We start from the raw sequence: 20,361 nt of genomic DNA on the forward strand, positions 1-20,361 counted from the left end.
CAGAGGGAGAGAGAGAGAAAGAGAGAGGGAGAGAGAATCCCAAGCAGGCTCCACCTTATCCCGAAGCCCTCTGCAGGGCTCCATTCTGAGACCCTGGGATCATGACCTGAGCCAAAATCAAGAGTCTGATACTCAACTGACTGAGCCACCCAAGAGCCCCAGTGCTCCCACATCTTAAGGGTATCTTTGCCATGGTAAAATAGCGACGTTGTGGGTGAGGAGAGCAAGTCTGGGACCAGGTGTGGAATTTCCTCTCCTGCTCTGCCCCCTTGTATGTGTAGATCATTGATACCGTGGTCTGGCTAGTGAGCTGTGGATTGAGGATGTGGGGGTATAGAAGTGGTTCCTAGCTTGTCAGCATAAGAAGTTTGTGTGGTGCATAATCACGGGAGAGTACTTCACGGGTGTATCTCAGGGGTGTGAAAATGTGTGTCTACAAGGGCCCTCCTGGGTGCCTTATAACATGACTTCATAGGCAGAATGACCCTGAATGTGCAGATGCGGGTGGCTGAGAGGCCAGAATCTGAATCCGTCTTGAGACTAAAGAAGAAGTTTGTTGTTGTTGCCTTCCCCCTTCTCCCAAAACACCCCCCAAAACCAAAAACCAGAAAACCCTCGGAAATGGCCTCCTGGAGTGGGTTCTTGAAACGGATGGGGCAGCGGTTAACGTGTCTCTTTCTCAAGCCCTCGGGTGTGTCTAGCTGAAAGGGGGCTGCGCGGGTCTGACCCCGGGGTGGAAGGAAGAGGTGTCAGTCAACTTCTCGGTGAGGCGGCACCCGGGCCGCGGTGGGCGCGCGGGTCTGCGCATCCCGCCCCCGGCCGGGAAGGGGCGGAGCCGGGCGGTGCCCGCCCCCGGCGGTCCCCTCCCCCGGGCCGCTCCCCTGTGCCGTGCCCGCCGCAGTCACCGCCGCCTGCGGGAAGCTGGTAGCCGGGAAGCCGAGCCGGAGTGCGGGCCGGGCTGGGCTGGGCTCGCGCGCGGGCTCAGTCGCCGCTCCTGCCGGTGAGTCGCAGGCGCCGAGCCGGGGGGGTGGGGGATCTGGACCGCGACGTTGGGGAGTCCCCGGGACGCGAGCGCGGGGGGTGGGGGGGGGGAGGGGAGGGATGTCAGGACCGCGACGTTGGGGAGCCCCACACCCCGAGCCCCGAGGGGCTTCCAGAATCGAGAGGTTGACGACGCTGAGCTCTGGGGCCGGGGCTCAGCGCCCCGGTGTTGGGGAGTCTCAGAGCTTGAGCCCTGAGGGTGAGGCGGCAGGTCAGGACCCAGACATTGGGGACTCCCGGAGCCCGAGGCTGGAGGACCGAGGGGTCAGGACCACGACGTTGGGGAGCTTCGGTGCCGGAACGAGGGTGTCCTGTCGGCATTCTCGGGGCGCCCTCCGCAGGGCGGAGGGGAACTGAAGCCGGAGGGGAGTGCGGAGGGAAGGAAGCCCGAGGCGGGCGGGGCGGGAGGGGAGCCCCGGAAAGGGTCGGGGGGTGGGGAGGCGCGTGGTTTCTCGGGGGAAAGATGGAGGGGCTTCTCCGAGAGGGGGCGCCGGGAGCAGAATTGTGGCGGGAGCCGGGGTTACGTTGTGGAGCACGGGGGGTCGGAGAGATGGAACGCCGCGGCAGAGGATCGGGGTGGCTGGAGGGGGCAGGGACTCACGGAACGTCTCCGCCTAGGGGACACACCCTCTCGGTGGAACGGGGTCATGGAAACCTCCAGAGGGCATTCCCTCCGGGGAGCAAGACCAGTGCACCCCAGATGGGGGGCAGGAGGGACGAGGGAGAGGCATATCGATGACCTGGTGCAAGGACCTGCAGCCAGCCAAGGCACCGCAGCTTCCAGTGCATCTCTGGGCCCTGGAACACAGACCGATCGGGGGGAGATCCGCGGGCCCGGAAGGAATCTTTGCTGCATCTCCTGTTTCTAAGTTGTGTTAGAAGTGATTTTGCCCAGGGACCCATTGAGAACAGTCTGGGCTTAAAAGAGTAGTTAAGGAGTGAGATTTCAAATGTGCACGTAAGTTCTGTGTGTGCTTTTAGGCACATAATAAAGGTGTATTTAATTTCTAGATCCACTTGTGTTACTTGCTCCCCACTTTCCTATACTCTGTGAGAAGCTGTTTATGAGTAAAAACTGGAGGAAAATCAGCAACGGGGCCGGAGGGGGGGGGGGGGGGGAAACACGTGCACGCGCGCGCGCACACACACAGGGACACACGGCCCACAAATGCACTGCATTCCACGGCCGAGTAAACACGAGAAGTCTTGTACAGTTTTGGATTGTTTGTGTTGGTGAGGACTTCCTATACTAACGCCAGTAGGAAGATACCTGCATGGAAGGTGGACTGTCCTTGACCGCCCTCTTACGCTGTTCACAGCCTGTATTCACCTCTGAGCTGCTACACCCTTCACCAGGTCATCTGGCTGGGCACTAGGCTGTTTAGGACCTCAGTGGGTGGGTATCCAAATGTGTGTCTAGAGATAAACAAATGACCAGTACATTTTTTTCCCCTGTTGTTTATTTTGGGTATCCAACTTCCTTCAATTAGTTAAATAATGTTGTGTATTAACATATCCCTGTGGTTAATTTTGTATGGTAATTAGTTTAATTATTCAGTATAACAGCTAATTCAAGATGAGCCAGGGCCCCAGGAATCCTATTGAGTGGATTTCTCCATTGGAAGTTTTCTGGGCTTTGAGGAGCAGGGGAAGAGAGATGACCCCACTCCTTTTCCTCTCTGCCGTAGATATAGATCCATCTTCTGACACACACTGAGATTTAAGCTTCCTGGGAAGACCAAGGGCTATTTTGGCAGCTAGCTGACGTTGGGCCTCTTTTTTTTCTTCATGAAAAGGAAATCTCTTCAATAATTGTGCAAGTTAATGGAAAAGCAATTTATTCATTTTGCAAGTATCGTTTCAGGACAAACGTTTCTTCCTTCCTTTCTTTCTTTCTTTCTTTCTTTCTTTCTTTCTTTCTTTCTTTTCATCAAGGGGGTGTTCAGAACCTTGCACCAAAATCTGCAGTATCATTATTGCACAGCATATTTATTTACTTGGACATATCTAGCTGATTCTTTCAATTCATTATCCAAATGTTAAAATAAATATGCCAGTATTTATACATTCAGATGAGTATTTCTCCCCTTCAGAAGCCTCATCTTGGCAGGCTGTGGACTAATTCTAGTGATGCTGTCATTGCTGAGCATAATTTTAGAGCTCCTGGCTTGGAGTTGCCTTCAGAGTTTGTAACACATTTACTGAATTGCCTCCATGATGGCAAACCTCCCTCAGTTGGGAAAGAGCCAAACCAAGTGGGACCAAATCTGGTTTCTGAGGTCAGGATCGAGACAGTAATAGGAAGTATGCCCATTAAAGTAATGAAAGTCCCTCTTGAAGGACTGGCAGTTTTAAAGGGGGCATCCAATAAAGGTATGTGTATGTGTTTAGGATTGGAAAGTAATTGCTTTGAAGTACAACCTTTATTGGGGTGTATATGCTGTCATGTGTGTAAAAAAACAATTGGTCCTGTCACCTGTTTTACACCTTAATGGTCTACTGGGCTGGAGAAAATAAGCCTTTCTTTTCTTTTCCCTTTGAAGATACTCTTTACCAGGCAGTTTCCATTACTGTGCATTTTTACAGAAAACAAAACAAACAAAGACTTGTTTTCTCTGAAAAACAAAGGTACCCAGAAAGTCACTTACCCCATATATAGGTAATGCCTGGCTGGTACTTGAGTTTTTATGTGACAGGATCTAGATTGAAATAAGGGGAAGAGAGTGAGTTCTGCAAATCCATTTCAGTTTTGGGACTTCAGGGCACACAGTGTGAAAAATTAACATATCCTTTTTTTCTTCCATTTTTCTTCTAAATTACCGATTTTTTTAGGTTATATAATATAATGCTTCATACCCCCATGGTTTGAACCTTGATTTGCTGTGATCTGGGGCACAGCTTTCAGCTTCAGTTTTCTAACCTTAAAATGAAGATGCTAATGAGTATGTGCCTAATGAAGATGAAATGAATGTAAAACCCTGAGTCCAGGGCCCGACACATGAGTGCTCAATAGATCCTACCTATTTTTGTTATTATTGTTGTTTATTGATAGTTTTATATTAAAAATCCTTTGGAGCATGTATAAATTTATCATTTCCCAGGTACTGATATTCCCTTTGTTGGGCTGTGCAAATGAATATGTGAATGAGAACATTTTGTTTTTACTCTCCTATCTTCTTAGAAAATTTTTAAGTGACCTCAAAAAGCAACCGCTCCTAGCTGCTTTATTTTGAAATCAGATTTTATTTTTTAAATGAACATTCTTGGGGCGCCTGGGTAGCTCAGTCAGTTAAGCGTCCGACTTCGGCTCAGGTCATGATCTCGCAGTTTATGGGTTCGAGCCCCGTGTCGGGCTCTGTGGTAACAGGTCAGAGCCTGGAGCCTGCTTCGGATTCTGTGTCTTGCTCTCTCTCTGCCCCTCCCCTGCTTGCGCTCTCTCTCTGTCTCAAAAATAAATAAAACATTAAAAAAAATTAAAAAAATAAAAATAAAATAAATGAACATTCTTATTTTAATTGTGTATTAAGTATAACAGTTTGGTGAAAGTCTGAAGGAAAAAAACTTTAAAAGCTCCTCCTATAATTACTTTCCTTGATCAATCAAATACTATTCTAATGTAATAGCTACCGTTCTCTTGGCATGTATTAAAAAGGATGATTCTGGGGCGCCTGGGTGGCTCAGTCGGTTGAGTGTCCGACTTCGGGTCAAGTCATGATCTTTCGGTTTGTGAGTTCGAGCCCGGCGTCGGGCTCTGTGCTGACAGCTCAGAGCCTGGAGCCTGGTTCAGATTCTGTGTCTCCCTCTCTCTGCCCCTCCCCTGTTCATGCTCTGTCTCTCTCTGTCTCAAAAATAAATAAACATTAAAAAAAAAATTTTTTTTTTTAAAAAAAGGATGATTCTGGTGCACATTTGTTTTAGTTAAACTCGAATTTCGATCTGCTTTGTCAAATGGCAAGGAAGAATAACTTGGCACTAAGCTCTTGGGTCTTTCATAAATATTGATGTTAATTTTTTCTGATTTAGGAATTTTGTTAAAACATAAATTAGAAAGATGCAAAAATGTGGGAAAATAATTTTATCTTAGTTTTAATCAACCAAATAGAGGTTGCTATGAAATAGATGTTTCAGGAAATGTTTGCCCTTTAGTGAGAGTTCTCTGTTCTAGGCAGGTGTGTGCAGGAGACAAGAGATGGAAACAGACTTGTCCTCCAAGAGTTCACATGACGTGTTACCTCAGGACCATTCATTAGCAGAATTTTTTTCTCCTAATGGCTTATGGGGATAAGGATTAATATGGATTTCACTACATGTTCTTTTCCCTCAATTTCTTGGAGAAGGCTAAATATACAGATCTCTTAATGGTGTTCATATTTTTGAGGTGGATTAACTCTGGGAATTAGATCGTGCTATGCAGTCATTTGCCATGAAAGGAGATAATGGCTACACAAATACATGTGTATTGTATGTGGTATATAAATGTAGCATAAAATGGTATTATTGTTTTACAGTACTTTCCTAGAGTGTTCTGATTATCCCTTCCATAGTAGTGTTGGTTCCAGCTCTGTCTCTCTTCTGAGTCACAGTGGTTTATGTACTTATAGAGTACGAAGAAATAAGACAGCATGGCGGTTAGAGTCCTGGTTCTTAATGGGGAAGGGGATGATACCCCCTCCCCCACATTTGGTAATTTCTGGAGATATTTTTTATTATCACAACTGTTGGGGGAAAGGATGTTACTGGATGTAATGGGTAGAGGCCAAAGATCCTGTAAAGCATAATAAAATGCAAAGTACAGCTCCCCAAAACAAAGAATTACCAACTGAAATGTCAATAGTACTAAGAAACTCTGGACTGGAGCTTGGGATCTGGAGTGGGCATCAACCTGCACTAGCATCCTATCATAACCCTGGGTAAGATCCTTAAACCTTGTGTCTGAAGAGATACTGTGGAATTAAAAGAGATAATGTATATAAAGTGCTTAGTACACACAAGGTGCCCAATAAATGGTAACTCTTAGTCTCATGTCTGGCTAGTAAATCTAGGGGCTACGCTTCAAACAGACGGCTTTGGTTATTTAACTCATTGTACACAGAACCAATCCAGGTTTCCTGATCCCACCTGTGCGTCCAAGAATAGGACAGAGACACAGACTTATGGCCTCTAGCCCCTGTGTTTCCTTTCTTCATTCTGGCCCAGGTTCTGCCCTGGTTCTGCTAGGCAGCTGAATATGACTCTAGCCAGATAAACAGGACAGTCAGTCCCCAGACCTCTCTTATGTATAGGGAAGGTGAGCTGAGGATGGAAGCACTCTCTGTTTTATTGGGGCTAAACTGGGAAGGAGAGAGCCAGGCTGAGAAGCTCTCTCTAACCAAGTTGATCTCCAGGGTCCTCTCAGACCCCTGTGTATGCCTGCTCAGAGCTTTCTCTGCTCTATGAGAAGGCTGTGAGCAAAGTCTGGCAGGTTCCCTTTATTTTCCTTAATCCCTCCTACTCAAGCAACAAGTTCTTGTAGAGGTCCCTTTACTTTTAAAAGAATTGTCCAAATCCACTCCAGTTTTTGTTCTGTATGGGGTTACCAGCCATCTGGGGGGAGATAAGAGGCCTCCCCCTAAGGCCCAGGCTCTGCTTTGATCCCCTTGCCTTTCTGTGTTCTCCTGGTGCACACTGAAGCCACTTGAGTGAGTAATCCACTCACTGTTACCAGTGGAGCTTCTGCAGAGTGGGGGCAGGGCAGTCATTCTGGGTGCAGAGAGCGTTTAGCAGACCAGGATGTAAATAACACAGTGGTTTTTTTAGCTGTGAGCTAGAAACCATTAGTTGTGTTGCACAATAAAATCAACTGGGGCTCTCTTAAGAATGCTGATGCCTCAGGGGCTCCTGGGTGGCTCATTCAGTTAAGCATCCAACTTCTGCTTTGGCTCAGGTCATGATCTCCAGTGAGTTCGAGCTCAGCTTGGACTCTGTGTTGACAGCTCAGAGCCTGGAGCCTGCTTTGGATTCTGTGCCTCCCTCTCTCTCTCTGCCCTTCCCCCCTCACTCACACTTTGTCTCTCTCTCTCTCTCAAAAATAAACAAACATAAAAAAAAAAAAAAAGAATGCAGATGCCTTAGCCCCACCACAAACCATTGATTCAGAATTTCAATGGGTAGGGAATGGGCATCAGATTTTTAAAATTATTTTGATGCCCAGTTAGGACCATGCCTTGTGAAATTAATGACCTATATTGAAAGCAAAGAAAAAGAAAAGAAAAGAGCAGAAGAAGAAAAGGTAGGAAGGAAGGGATAAAAAAGAATCTAATTAAAAGTATCAAAGTAACATAAGAATTATTTGTTAGGCTTTTATTTTAGTGATGAATGTGTGCCTGTTTGCAATGTAAAATACGTTTCTTCTAATAGGTTGCAGTCAAAAAGTTTGAAAAACATTGTTTTAGAGTCTTAGAGGTATTTAATTAATATTGACAAATTTACCTCTTTCAGTATTCCTGTGTGAGCCTCTGCTGGACAAATTTCAAAGTGCTTTTATGTTCCTTGTCAAATGCAACTTTGCAGCCATCCTATGGAGGCCTAGAGAACAGACATCATCATATGGATTTTTTTTTTCTTTACAGATGAAGGGAATTTAGGGTTGGTGAAGGTTAGACATGTATCAGTCACAATGAGAAAATGTCAAAAACAGGGACTCAGACTTCCAGGGCTTATGATTACTGCTACAGGGCTCAGTCTACCACATCTTTCCACTTCTTCTGATCAGCAGACCCTATGAGAAGGAGTTATAACTAGAGCATGAGTCTGGCTTCAGCATTATAAAAATAATACTGTTGACTGAGCACTTAGGAGTGTCAGGAAATGTGTTTGTGTTACTTCATTTAAATCTCAGAACAATCCTGAGATAGGTACTATTATTAGCCCCATTGTACAGATGAGGAAACAGGTTGTGACTTGCCCAAGGAGCAGAGCTGGGCCCTGATAGCAAACCCAAATTCTTTATGAGTGCTCCTTATTGCCCCAGTACTAATTTGTTGCCATTGCTCTAACTTCTAGATTCCTGCCTCTAGGGACAGTTTAAATAACCAGGAAATGGCCCTATGTCTTAATCTGCTCAAAGTGCTATAACAAAATACCATAGACTGGTTGGCTTAAACAACAGAAGTTTATTGCTCACATTTCTGGAGACTAGGAAGTCCAAGATCAAGGTGCCAGCAGATTCAGTTCTGGTGAGGACCTTCTTCCTGGTTTATAGATAGCCACCTTCTTGCTGTGTCTTCCCATGAGAGAGAGCAAGCTCTTTTCCTCTACTTATAAGGGCACTAATCTCATCATGAAGACCCACAGTCCTAATGATCTCATCTATACCTAATTACTTCCCAAAGACCCCACATTCACATATCAGTCATCACACTGGAGGTTAGGGCTTCAACATAAGGATTTCGGGGGCAGGGAACACAAGCAGTCTAGTACTTGTAGCTTCCACTCAGCTTTCCTAGTGTATGTTGCTGGAACCTTATACCCCATAGTGATTAAGTGAGCAAAGCCCTCTCTGCTGCCTGATCTATTTTATGGATCATTGTCCATGCTGTTTGTGGTGTTTAGTGCCATGAATTGCTGAAAATTTATGATGGGACTTTGGTAGTACTGGCTAAGAAGGAACCTGAACACTAACTCTGTGGAGTGAGATCTTGATGGACTTCTCACTGGCCTGGGAACCAAAGGATATTTTGTTCATGCACACATTCATTCATTCATTCATCAAATATTAAGGGCCAGGTTCTGTGCTAAACACTGGAGATAGAATGATGTACTTCCTGCCCTTATGGAGGATACAGTTTGCAGGTAAGTTGTAGAGATGACACTCCAATTTAAAGATGGAGGGAAGGAGTATTTATTATAGCTTTCTAATACCTGTACACAGAGCTAAAATGACCAGGACAAAGCAAAATTCAGGCCCAGTGTAAATAGGAGGGGGCTGGTTGGTTACTTACTGAGAGTGTCTTACTCTCAGTTCTTACTGAGAGTGTCTTACTTAGAGTGTCACATTATCCCACATGACATTCAGAAACCACCCTTGGGCAAAAGTGGGGAACTGCTCTCTGTTGTAAGGCAACTGGGTTGGATGATCAGGTTGAGTTAAGCCTGGGGCTTAAGAAAGACTTTTCTCTGCATGTCCGGCAGGGTATACGCTTCTAAGCCATCTAGGGAGCTAATACACTATTAGTATTTTCTTATGTGAAGACAATTCAATACTCTATCAGAATACTATTTGTCAAATGAGTGAATTAGTAATAATTATGATAAATGTTAATATATGAGAGAGGTAATTGGAGACAACATTTTTGAGATGAGTACATCCAGAGAGGTACCAAGGCTAGCTCTCCCACTTTAGGAGAACTCAGCTCCCCAGGCTGAGCTGGTCTCTGACTTTCACCAATCTCTAATTCCTAGGATTTGAAGCTCAAAGCAAAGGTTACAGATTTTAAGAGTTTTTGTTCATTTTGAGATGTAGCTAGCACTGAGGGCAGTGACATTTATCCTTCTAGGGTCATGTACTCCAAGATTAACAACAGCAAAGAAGAAAAAATGTTTCTATTCTCAAGCAATAGAGAATTGCTTGCTTTTCCATCAGTAGCTTGAAACTATGTATTTGCTTTATCCTTGACCTGCTCTTTGGAGGCTAAGAGAATAGCCAAGAGGCTAAATAAAGGTAAGTCTACAGTTGGGAAACTGGAGGAGGGCTGCACTTACCGCCAGCTAATTGAAGATGGAATTAAAACACACATGTTTTGCTGAGTATGGCTTATAGATCATGGTTTTGTGAGAAATAAAACTTACGTTGGTGAAAACTATCTTCTCATTTTCCTTTTAGACTCACTCTAAAGAGGACTGGTAAAGTATAAAACATGGAAGGGATAAGGATGATGTAAAGTCAATGTTGGAGTGTTATGGCTCTTGAATTAGAAAATTTATGTTCTCCATGATGTCTTTAAGTCTGTCCAAAGAATTCATTCCAAGAGTTCCATCTTAGTTTTTTTTGTTTTTTTTTTTTTAATTCCTGCACTTAAGCAAAATAAAGGCATTGATATTGTTCTCTGGAGCTGCCAGGAACCCAGAGCACTTCAGAATGTGGAATTAGTCAGTTTGATGCATGCACTGACGCTGAAGTTGGAATTGGCTGCAGTACTAGAATGTCACCCAGACAAGTTCAGGTAAAGCTGCAAGAATGTCATTGAAACTGGGCAGCATTTCAGGTAGAGCCTGATTCATCAGATCTTGGCCTGGTAAAGGGTTCAGATTAATTCATGAGGTGCTCTAGGTGTTTCTTAGGTTTTGTGCCCCCCTTTGTTTTCTCTTTAAGATACTCTGAATGATGACTTGTTTCTGGTTTATGTCTCTGGGTATAATGCCACCTTCTGAGTTGCTGTTGTCACAGTCCGTGGCAATGTCCTGTCCTATCTGAGATACTAATGCTTTGGCTTTTTGCAGCTGGAAAGTCATTCTAATAGAAGAGCACTTGGAAGGATGAGGGAGCAAAAGGAAACAGATTTTTCTTGCGGGGGGTGAGGGGTGTAAATGGAATCCTACCAGAGCAGCAGAGGTGGGATTCAATTTGGGAATCTGTCAGTTCACATACAGGGATTTTTTGAATGTACAGTAAGTACCTAACACTGTGCTAGATACTTTGAGGGATTCAAGAGAATCATAAAGCATGGTTTTGTATTTCAGGAACCTATGATACACTTGGAGCATCAAAGTTTTCTCAGGAAAGAGGAAGAAAACTTTAAATCACTTATAGTTAAGTGCAGGGCTATGAGGCACTGTTAGTGGGTGTGTGCCACTCGGTTTAGAAAAGGGCAGAGTCACTGTGAGCTCTTAAAGTCAGTATAACTCAGGAAAAACAACCTGAGTGAGAACTTGGAAGGGGGTAACATTTAGATAGAGAGGTGGGTATTTCTGATGGTAGAAGCAGCTGAAGCAATACCACAGAGGCAGAAATCAGAATGGTACATGTATGTGGTGTATGTAAGGCCTTGAGGAAATCGCTTCATTCTGCTTAGGATTTTTTTGTCTCTCATGGTACCACTTCATATATTGTGTGCTTAGTTGTTTACACTCTGTCTACAACGGGTCACAGTGGTCGTGTATGTAAGGAATACATGGGGCAGGATTTCAGATGTAGATTCCTTCTTGTAATTGGGTGTTTGGAGAAAGGAAAAGAAAATGAAATCATTGAAATTATTTCTCAAGGGCCTCTTCTGTGCTTGGCAGTAGTTTTAGTTGTTAGAGATACAGACATGATCAAGATCCCTGCTTTTATGTAATATGTATTCTCTTGGGGGGAGACAGATAATAAGTAAATCAGGGAATATATACTTTTAGGATGTGAAAAATCTTATGAAGAAAAATAACTCAGGATGAGGAGAAACAGAGTGATGGTTGTAGGTAAGGTTAAGAATAGATAGGAGCGCCTGGTGGCTCAGTCGGTTATGCGTACGACTCTTCGTTTTGGCTCAGGCCGTGATCTCACAGTTCTTCAGTTAGAGCCCCACATTGGGCTCCGCACTGAGGGTGTGGAGCTTGTTTGGGATTCTCTCTCTTTTCCTCTCTCTCTCTCTCTCTCTGCCTTTCCCCTGCTCACTCTCTCTCAAAATAAATAAAGACACTCTTAAAAAAATTTTTTAGAGGGGCGCCTGGGTGGCGCAGTCGGTTAAGCGTCCGGCTTCAGCCAGGTCACGATCTCGCGGTCCGTGAGTTCGAGCCCCGCGTCAGGCTCTGGGCTGATGGCTCGGAGCCTGGAGCCTGTTTCCGATTCTGTGTCTCCCTCTCTCTCTGCCCCTCCCTCGTTCATGCTCTGTCTCTCTCTGTCCCAAAAATAAATAAAAACGTTGAAAAAAAAAATTAAAAAAAAAATTTTTTTTTAGAAAAAGAATAAGATAAAGATTTTAGATTAGCACTTAACTTCCCTGGAGAAGCCTGGATTATCACTGGATCGTTACTGAAGTCTTCGCTAATGGAGTTCTGGCTTTATTGTTTATATTCATCTCATGCGTTGACTCTCCACTATCTATATATAGTGGACATTCAGCAAACATTTCACAATAGTAATAAGAATGGCCTTGCTAGGCTTGAATTGGACCACATTTTTCTCCTTCTTACTTTTTATAATTTTTTTTTAATTTAAAAGATATTGTCACAGATATTTACGGAAGGAGAAAAGGGAATCACATAGGAGAGGACATGTAGGTATTGATGACAGTAACATATTTATACATCAGTTCTGTGGAGAAGATTGAAGTAGCTGCATCAAAATTTTGTCAAATGAAAGAAAAAGAAAATATTAAAGTATAATTATGTGGCCTCAATGTGTCTCATGGTCTGGAGAACCACTGGGTCTAAACATCAACCAAATTCCAAAGGAGGTAATAACAGTGCACCCATGCATACCCACAGGCATATAGAGACATAAAATAGCTACTATGTACTGAACAATTACCGTGTGCCAGGCATTGTGCAATGCACTTTATTTACATTATTTCTAATCCCTAAAACAGCCTTATAAGGGAGATACCCCAGTTTACAAATGAGAAAACAGATGAAATGGCTAGCCCAAGGCCTTATAGTTTGTTAAGTGTCAGAGCTGGGGTGGCTGATTCCTTGTTTGTGAGAGGGTATGGGGTGGGTGAGTTGGGGGTTAATTAAGGACTCCCTTAGTGTGCATACCTAGCCTGGAATTGGTCCAGGGTGGGTTTTCCATCCAGCTCATCACCCTATCTAAGGGACCCCAGAAGCTGGGAATTTCTGGAACTGACTCTGAATTTATATATGTGGTTTCCTGAACCTAATGGAGGCATAGACTCAGGTGACAGGGGGTGGAAGATGGTGCTGGAGATGTGCATTGAGCATTTCATTATCTCATATAATGAGATCTGAAAAACTGCATATATGTGTACTGCTCGGGCAGTGAAAACTTGGACGTGCTTTGCTTTGGGCTGGGGTGATGGCAGCTCAGTTTAATCACTAGTTTATCTAAAGCTGACTCAAACACTGACTTATGTATCTCACTAAAAGATATGGGAAAATGAACATTTATTAGATGTGGTTGACTTAGTAAAGCATAGGGAATGAATAACAATCAGTTTAAAACAGGTTTGATGGTGAAAAGGTTGGGCAATAATGGATGGCCTAGAGTGACAGTGAAGTTCAGTGCTTGTCTGACTCCCCTCGCCCCCATTGCTGGCCCCAGGACCCCATCCATGTCTCTAGAGAGACAGGCTGCTATCCACATGCCTCTTTGACCTAGCAACAGTGCCTTCAAGATCTTCTCTGATCTATAACAGATTACATTTTATTGAGCACATGTGTGCTAGCAGTTTTATACATATTATCTTCTCTCTCTCTCTCTCTCTCAAACTTCCTTTTACAGAAAATTTCAAAAAGACAGAGGTGCACAGAATGGTATAATAAACCCCCATGTATCCATCCCTCAACTTCAACAATTACCAACTCATGGCCAGTTTCTTTACATATATATGTGTGTGTGTGTGTGTGTGTGTGTGTGTGTGTGTGTGTGTGTGTATACACACACACCTTACCTCCAGATGATTTTAAAGCAAACCCCAGAAATCATATTATTATTTGTGATCATTTTAGAATGCATTCTAAAAGACAGGACTCTTTTAATATAATTCTTTAAAATTCACAACAACTCTATTTATTAGCCAGGTACTGTTATATCCTTATTTTATAGATGAAGACAATGAGACACAAGGAGATTAAATTACTTGCCCAAGGTCACCCAACTTGTAAGTGGCAGTCAGAATTCAAACCCAAGTTTCCTAACTCCAGAGACTGTCCTGTTAACCACTATGCTATGTCGTTGTCACTAGACCTCTCTGCTATAGCTAATCCTACAGTACGCAATTGGATCTAGGGTAGAGGAAAAGACATCCAGGGACGTGACTTGATTTCTGTGAATTTAACCACCTGACCATTGCTGCTAATTGGGTCTCTTTAAGCACACAGGGACAGAATGGCTGTGAAAGGCTTGGGATTGTCATCTCCATGAACGAAAGGACCCAGCCTGAAACATTAATGGATTCTATCTGGGCAGCAAACCTGATAAAGCAGCATTATTGCAATAGTTCTTGAGATGTTGGAGAAACCCACAAGGAGAAGAACTTGACAGAAAATATGACTGTCATTGGGCCATGGCTGCCGAGAGAAGTAAAAGGTTTCTTTTAAAATGAATTTTCCTTTGGTTTTCTCTTGGCAGAAGGAACCAGTCTTCCCACTGAGTCTTTTCAGTTTGTTTCTAGCACAGCTAATTGTGTTTATTTGTCTCCAGAATCACATGCCTGCCTACTCTCCCTTGCCCTTTCTTAAGGTCTCTTGACTGCTTTGTTGTACTTAACTGCCAAAAATGTTCTCCTCACCTGGGAGCCAGTTGGCTGACAACACGGAGTAGATATTGGGAGGCTGACTTTGTCTCTCCAGAGGGCTGACTTAGCTTCTGGCGTCCAAGCCCACCTCAGGGGAGAGGGAGACAGATTATATAAGCTGGCTATGAAAGGGACTATGTCATTTGCCTTGTCTGCACCCACTTGGTCCATCAGTGTTCAGAACAGAAAGTAAGTAAATACTATTGATTGAGTGAAGAAGAGAGCTTTGCTGGTTCAAGTTCAAGAAATTGATTCTCCATTTTTCCTATCAAAACAAGCATCACATTGACTTTTCTGCTTAATACACTCTTTTGTCTTTGGGATCACTGACATTTGCTTGATTCTCAAACCTCAGTCTTTTTTTTTTTTCTTCCTCCTTCCCCATGCAGTCCCATCACTGAAGCCACACAACTGATGGGGAACTACTCAGCTCCTATTTAACTCTTTCACCAGTGAGCACTAAAAAGTGGCATTTGTCAGGGTGCGGGTGAGGAAGAGCTTAGAAATCCCACCTTTGGTTCTCTCTGGGACATGTCAGCAAGGACCTTAGCTGGGAACTAAGCTTTTTAGGGAACATATATTTTCTTTAAATACTTATCGTCGTGAATATTTTAAAATAGGTTATTATGATTGCCCAGACTTTTACTTTTTTGTTGTTTAAATTCAGGTTACTTAACATGTAGTACTGGTTTCAGGAGAATTCAGTGATTCATCACTTACATACAACACCCAGTGCTCATCCCAACAAGTGCCCTCCTTAACCCCCATTGCCTATTTAACCCATCCCTCCACCGACCTCCACTTTGGTAACCCTCAGTTTGTTCTCTATATTGAAGAGTCTCTTATGGTTTGTCACCCACCTCTTTTTATCTTATTTTATTTTTCCTTCCCTTCCCCTATGTTCATCTGTTTTGTTTCTTAATTCCACATACAAGTAAAATCATATATTTATCTTTCTCTGACCGACTTACTTCGCTTAGCATAATACACTTGGTTCCATCCATGTTGTTGCAAATGGCAAGATCTCATTCTTTTTGATTGCAGAGTAATATTCCAGTGTGCGTGTGTGTGTGTGTGTGTGTGTGTGTGTGTGTGTGACATTTTTTTTATCCATTCATCAGTTGATGGACATTTGGGCTCTTTCGGTGATTTGGTTATTGTCATAGTGCTGCTATAAACATTGGGGTGCATGTTTATAATAAGCATTTTTATACCTTTTGGATAAATACCTAGTGTGCAATTGCTGGGTCATAGGGTAGTTCTATTTATAACTTTTTGAGGAAGCTCCATGCTGGTTTCCAGAGTGGCTGCACCAGTTTGCATTCCCACCAACAGTGCAAGAGGGTCCCTGTTTCTCCACATCTTCACCAACATCTGTTGTTTCCTGAGTTGTTAATTTTAGCCACTCTGACAGGTGTGAGGTGGTATCCCATTGTGGTTTTGATTTGTACTTCCCTAATGATGAGTGATGTTGAACATCTTTTCATGTGTCCGTTAACCATCTGGATGTCTTCTTTGGAAAAGTATGTATTCATTTCTTCTGTCCATTTCTTCACTGGATTATTTGGTTTTTGGGTGTTGAGTTTGATAAGTTCTTCATAGATTTTGGATACTAACCCTTTATCTGATATGTCATTGTCAAATATCTTCTCCCATTCCATCGGTTGCATTTATTTTTGTAGATTGTTTCTTTTGCTCTGCAGAAGCTTTTTTATCTTGATGAGGTCCCAATAGTTCATTTTTGCTTTTATTTCTACTTTTTAAAACAGTCAAGTGAGAAAAACAGTGAACTGCAAGTCTCTTAGCTCTCTATTGTAGAGTCAGCTCAGGGATGACAAATACATGGCTCTGTGCCATGGCTCCCTCCTGAGTCTGGTGTCCCTTAGGAGCCCATGGCAGTAAATCAATGATAGTACCTTTCTCTCTGAGTTCATTCCAGGCCTAGAATGCCTCTCAGTACAGGAATCTAGGAAGCACTTACCAAAGAGGTTGGTGTGAGGGTTGAAATCTATTTGCTGTCTCCAAAGTAAATGGTTTATAAAGGCCTCCCTGCAGTAAAATCTCTAGCCTTTCTGTCTGTTGTCATGTTAGGTCCTTAACAGCTAGGGACCAGCTCTCCTCTTTCAGCTGGAATCAGATCAAAGGTGGGGGAGGGGAGGGAGATGTTACCGACATCTGGAAAACAGATGATAGGGGAAAATGTTTTCAGTGTTGATGGTTCATGGAGGATTGGGAGGTGGTGACTCTCCCTTTTCAACCCATAGTAGGTTTGAGTAGATTTCCATAGTGCAAAGCCATAGTAGATTTGATTTGTAGATTGTCAGTCAGTCAATAAGACAAATTTAAAGTCATTCTTTTCATGGGAGAAATGAAATGCTTAATGCTCAAGGGGAGTATAAAGGAAATGGCAGCCCAGAGCCTATCCTTGAGTTCCTAATCTGATCTAGTAGTTGATTTAAGCTGAATTTAGATTCAGTGTAGTTGAACGAGAAGTGACAACAAGAAACTTAGTGCTTAGTTATAATTAACTTACTGTCAGCTAACTAACAATTCCTTTTACTTTTGAATTTTTTTTTCAACTTTTTTTTTTTTAATCTTATTTTTGGGACAGAGGGAGACAGAGCATGAACGGGGGAGGGGCAGAGAGAGAGGGAGACACGGAATCGGAAACAGGCTCCAGGCTCTGAGCCATCAGCCCAGAGCCTGACGCGGGCTCGAACTCACGGACCGCGAGATCGTGACCTGGCTGAAGTCGGACACTTCCTTTTACTTTTGAAGGAATTTGGAAGTTATTAAGTTAATGATTGTGAAACAACAGGACTTCCTTGACAGAAGATGTTTTAAGTACTCATGGCCACATTATAGATAATGTACTAGGCTGTAGGAATGCCGGGGCCAGTCTATAGTCACCAGAAAAAATTACTATCTAATAAAACTAACTGTGCAGACAGAGGCTGTGAGGGCTGCTATGGGGCTGACTGTCTCCAGGAAGATTGACAAAGGATGTCAGGCTGCCCTCTGGGTGGTCAAGATCAGGCTGTGTGTGTTCAAATGTGTTTTTTTTCTTGTTTTAACTGACAGTACATTCTTTTGCAAGCAAAAGTCAAACAAAGGCTCATTTTGGAATTGTCTGATTTACTAGCAAGGATCTGCAGAGACCCTCTTCCATTTCAGAAATCTCAACTGGATATTGGGGGTGGGGGCAGGGGGGAGGGCAGGGAAAGGAAAAACCACATAGGTCAACAAAGCATTAGATTGGCCAAGTATTTTAAAGGTTGTTTTTTTTTTTTTAATGTAAGAGTTAGAGCCCTCCTTCCTACTTATATCTAGCAATGCTTATTTAAAAATCATTCTTCAGCTGAAATTATTCCTAGTTTGCTATTATTCTTTAGTTTCTCCAGCTTTTGGGATATCATATAAAATGAGGCCAAAAAACATCATTTGCTGCTGTTATTTGGGACTGTCTGAAGTAGTTGAATTCTCTGGCGGGGATGAGTGGCTGGTGAGACTGAAACGGCGAGCTGGGGAATAATTGCAACTTCTCAGTAGATACTGCCATCCTTTGTGGAAGGGAGCACTGGGGTGGTGGAAATGGAACTGCAAGTACTGACCTTGAGTTTTCTGGTAACAATCAGTGCTTGTCTCTTCCCAAGACCATATGACCTGTGGAACTTGCCTGAATAGCTTCTGGCTGGTACTGCTTCTTTTGTTTTCAAAAGGGACTCTTGGGATGTTAAAGTTCATCCTTTGGTTAAAATCATCTTATTTAAAAGCATCTTATTTGAATGTTAAATGGATGATGAACTTAAATCATGTTGGCTGTTACACACTAAATAAGCTTAAAACTTGGAAAGGACGCTTTCTGGACCTACAGTCCTCTTGTCTTAGGTTTATAATTACGTACATTTTTTGTTTGTTGTTTTTTTTTTTTTTTTCAACTTTAATTCAGAAATCTCAAGTTGCTGGCCTTTATTATTCTCAGTTTACAGATGGTACTATTGGTGCCAGAAGGATTGTGGTTTATTTTTAAGTATGTGATTCATTTAATTTAAGTAGCATTTGGGCCTTCTGCCTTCCGGCTCACTTCGCCTCCTCCAAGATCAATACAACCTCAAAGTAGAAAAAGTTGTCCATTTTTTAATAGTGTTTATATAATGGATATGCTTCATTTACATTGATGACAGTGTATCTACTACAATACAGCTTTGACTAATCAAAGTCTTCAGTGAAGCTAATTGTTACTGACACATTCCACTTCGAAGAAAACACATCAAAGCACAGGAAAATAAAGTCCCATTAGAACTTATATTTAAGAGCAACTCTCCAGTAAGGCTCTAGACTTACCATAGATACTGTCCAGTCTTCTTGTCTATTGGTACCTCTATTATCCAAGCTGCCTAATGATCACTGATTTCCAGAAGGAGCTGAAGGACGTGTATAGTTCTGAATTATACAATTTATTTTCACTTACAAATTTAGGAAAGTGAACTAATACATTTTGGAATGCTTTTCAATACATGAGGTTAAAACAGCATTTCCTAAAAAAAAATAAAAAATTTAAAAAAAAATTTAAAAATAAGTAAAAAAAAAGTAAAAAACAAACAAACAAAAAAACCCCAGCATTTCCTGAGTAGTGTAGAAGTTCGGGGCATAGCCTCTGGAACGAGACTACCTGGGTACAGATGCTGGCTCCACCACTTCTTGGCTGGGTGGTCCCTTCTCTTGGACAAGAGACTTGACTTATTGTCTCATCTGTACTCCATTTCACAGGGTGGTGAGGAATAAATGAGTTAATAACATGCAAAGAACTTAGAAGTGTGCCTAGCATTGAGTAATTGCTCAATATATGAGTCATTATAATAGTTATTATTGGCAACTGGATAAAGAGGAGTACCAGGTTAAGATGAGGGACAAATATATCTCTGGTTTCTGGCAGCCATATACTGAGATAGGAGCAAGGAGCATGGGACAGAAGCAAGGTCAGTGGGGGAAACTCTGTTCTGTTTGGTTCACTCTGAGATATTGTGTTACAAATGAGCAAAGATATCAAATGGATATCAGATATACTCCATGCCAGATACGAACTAACTTTTCTGTGTACTACAGATTCTCTCCTTGGTTTTCTCATGGATTTCTTGTGAGCTCTCCAAAAACACTGAATTCCATGTGCTTCAGAGTTTCCATCTGAACAATACTGAACACAGTAATGGCACATAGTAGACACTCAGCAAATATTTGTTAAAAGAATAATTGCTTTCATAAGGTGCTGAGTAGCTTGCACAAAGGTAATGTGTGAATGGATGGATGGATAGACAGAAAGATAGCGACATTGAGATTTTGACATAAAAACAAGGAAATTAAAGACGAGTATATTGTCAGCGTGTCTTTCTTTTACCAGTTCATTTATTCACTTTTTTTTTAATGTTTATTTTTGAGAGCTAGAGAGAGAGAGAAAGAGAGAGAGAGAGACAGAGCATGAGCAGGGGAGGGGCAGAGAGAGAGGGAGACACAGAATCTGAAGCAGGCTCCAGGCTCTGAGCTGTCAGCACAGAGCCCAACACGGGGCTCGAACTCATGGACCGTGAGATCATGACTCCAGCCAAAGTCGGATGCTTAACTGACTGAGCCCCACCCAGGTGCCCCTATTTATTCACTCTTAGAATGAATATTTTTTGAGTACGTACTATGTGCCAAGTCCTATTCTAGATGCAAGCATACATCAGTAAACAAAATAGACAAAGATCCCTCTGCTAATTGAATTTATATTCTGGGCTAGCAGCAGGGCCAGGAAGGACAGACAATATACGTAAGTAAAGATAAAATGTTAACATCATACCCATTAAAATGGCTACAAAACAAACAAACAAACAGATAATAACAAGTGTTGCCA

General features: G+C 42.7%; 1 protein-coding gene across 1 annotated transcript in view; it reads left to right on the forward strand.

The window, feature by feature from the left end:
- The first annotated feature begins 846 nt into the window (after positions 1–846).
- The window catches only part of PAQR8 (progestin and adipoQ receptor family member 8), a 44,475-nt gene continuing 24,960 nt past the window's right edge, over positions 847–20,361 (forward strand). The window contains exon 1 of the mRNA XM_086707063.1: positions 847–1,000. The gene's annotated coding sequence lies outside the window, so the exon portion shown is untranslated. The remainder of the gene's footprint in view (positions 1,001–20,361) is intronic.

Source organism: Puma concolor, chromosome B2, assembly GCF_028749965.1.
Source record: "Puma concolor isolate L17-30 chromosome B2, mPumCon1.1.hap2, whole genome shotgun sequence".
NCBI classification, from domain to species: Eukaryota; Metazoa; Chordata; class Mammalia; order Carnivora; family Felidae; genus Puma; species Puma concolor.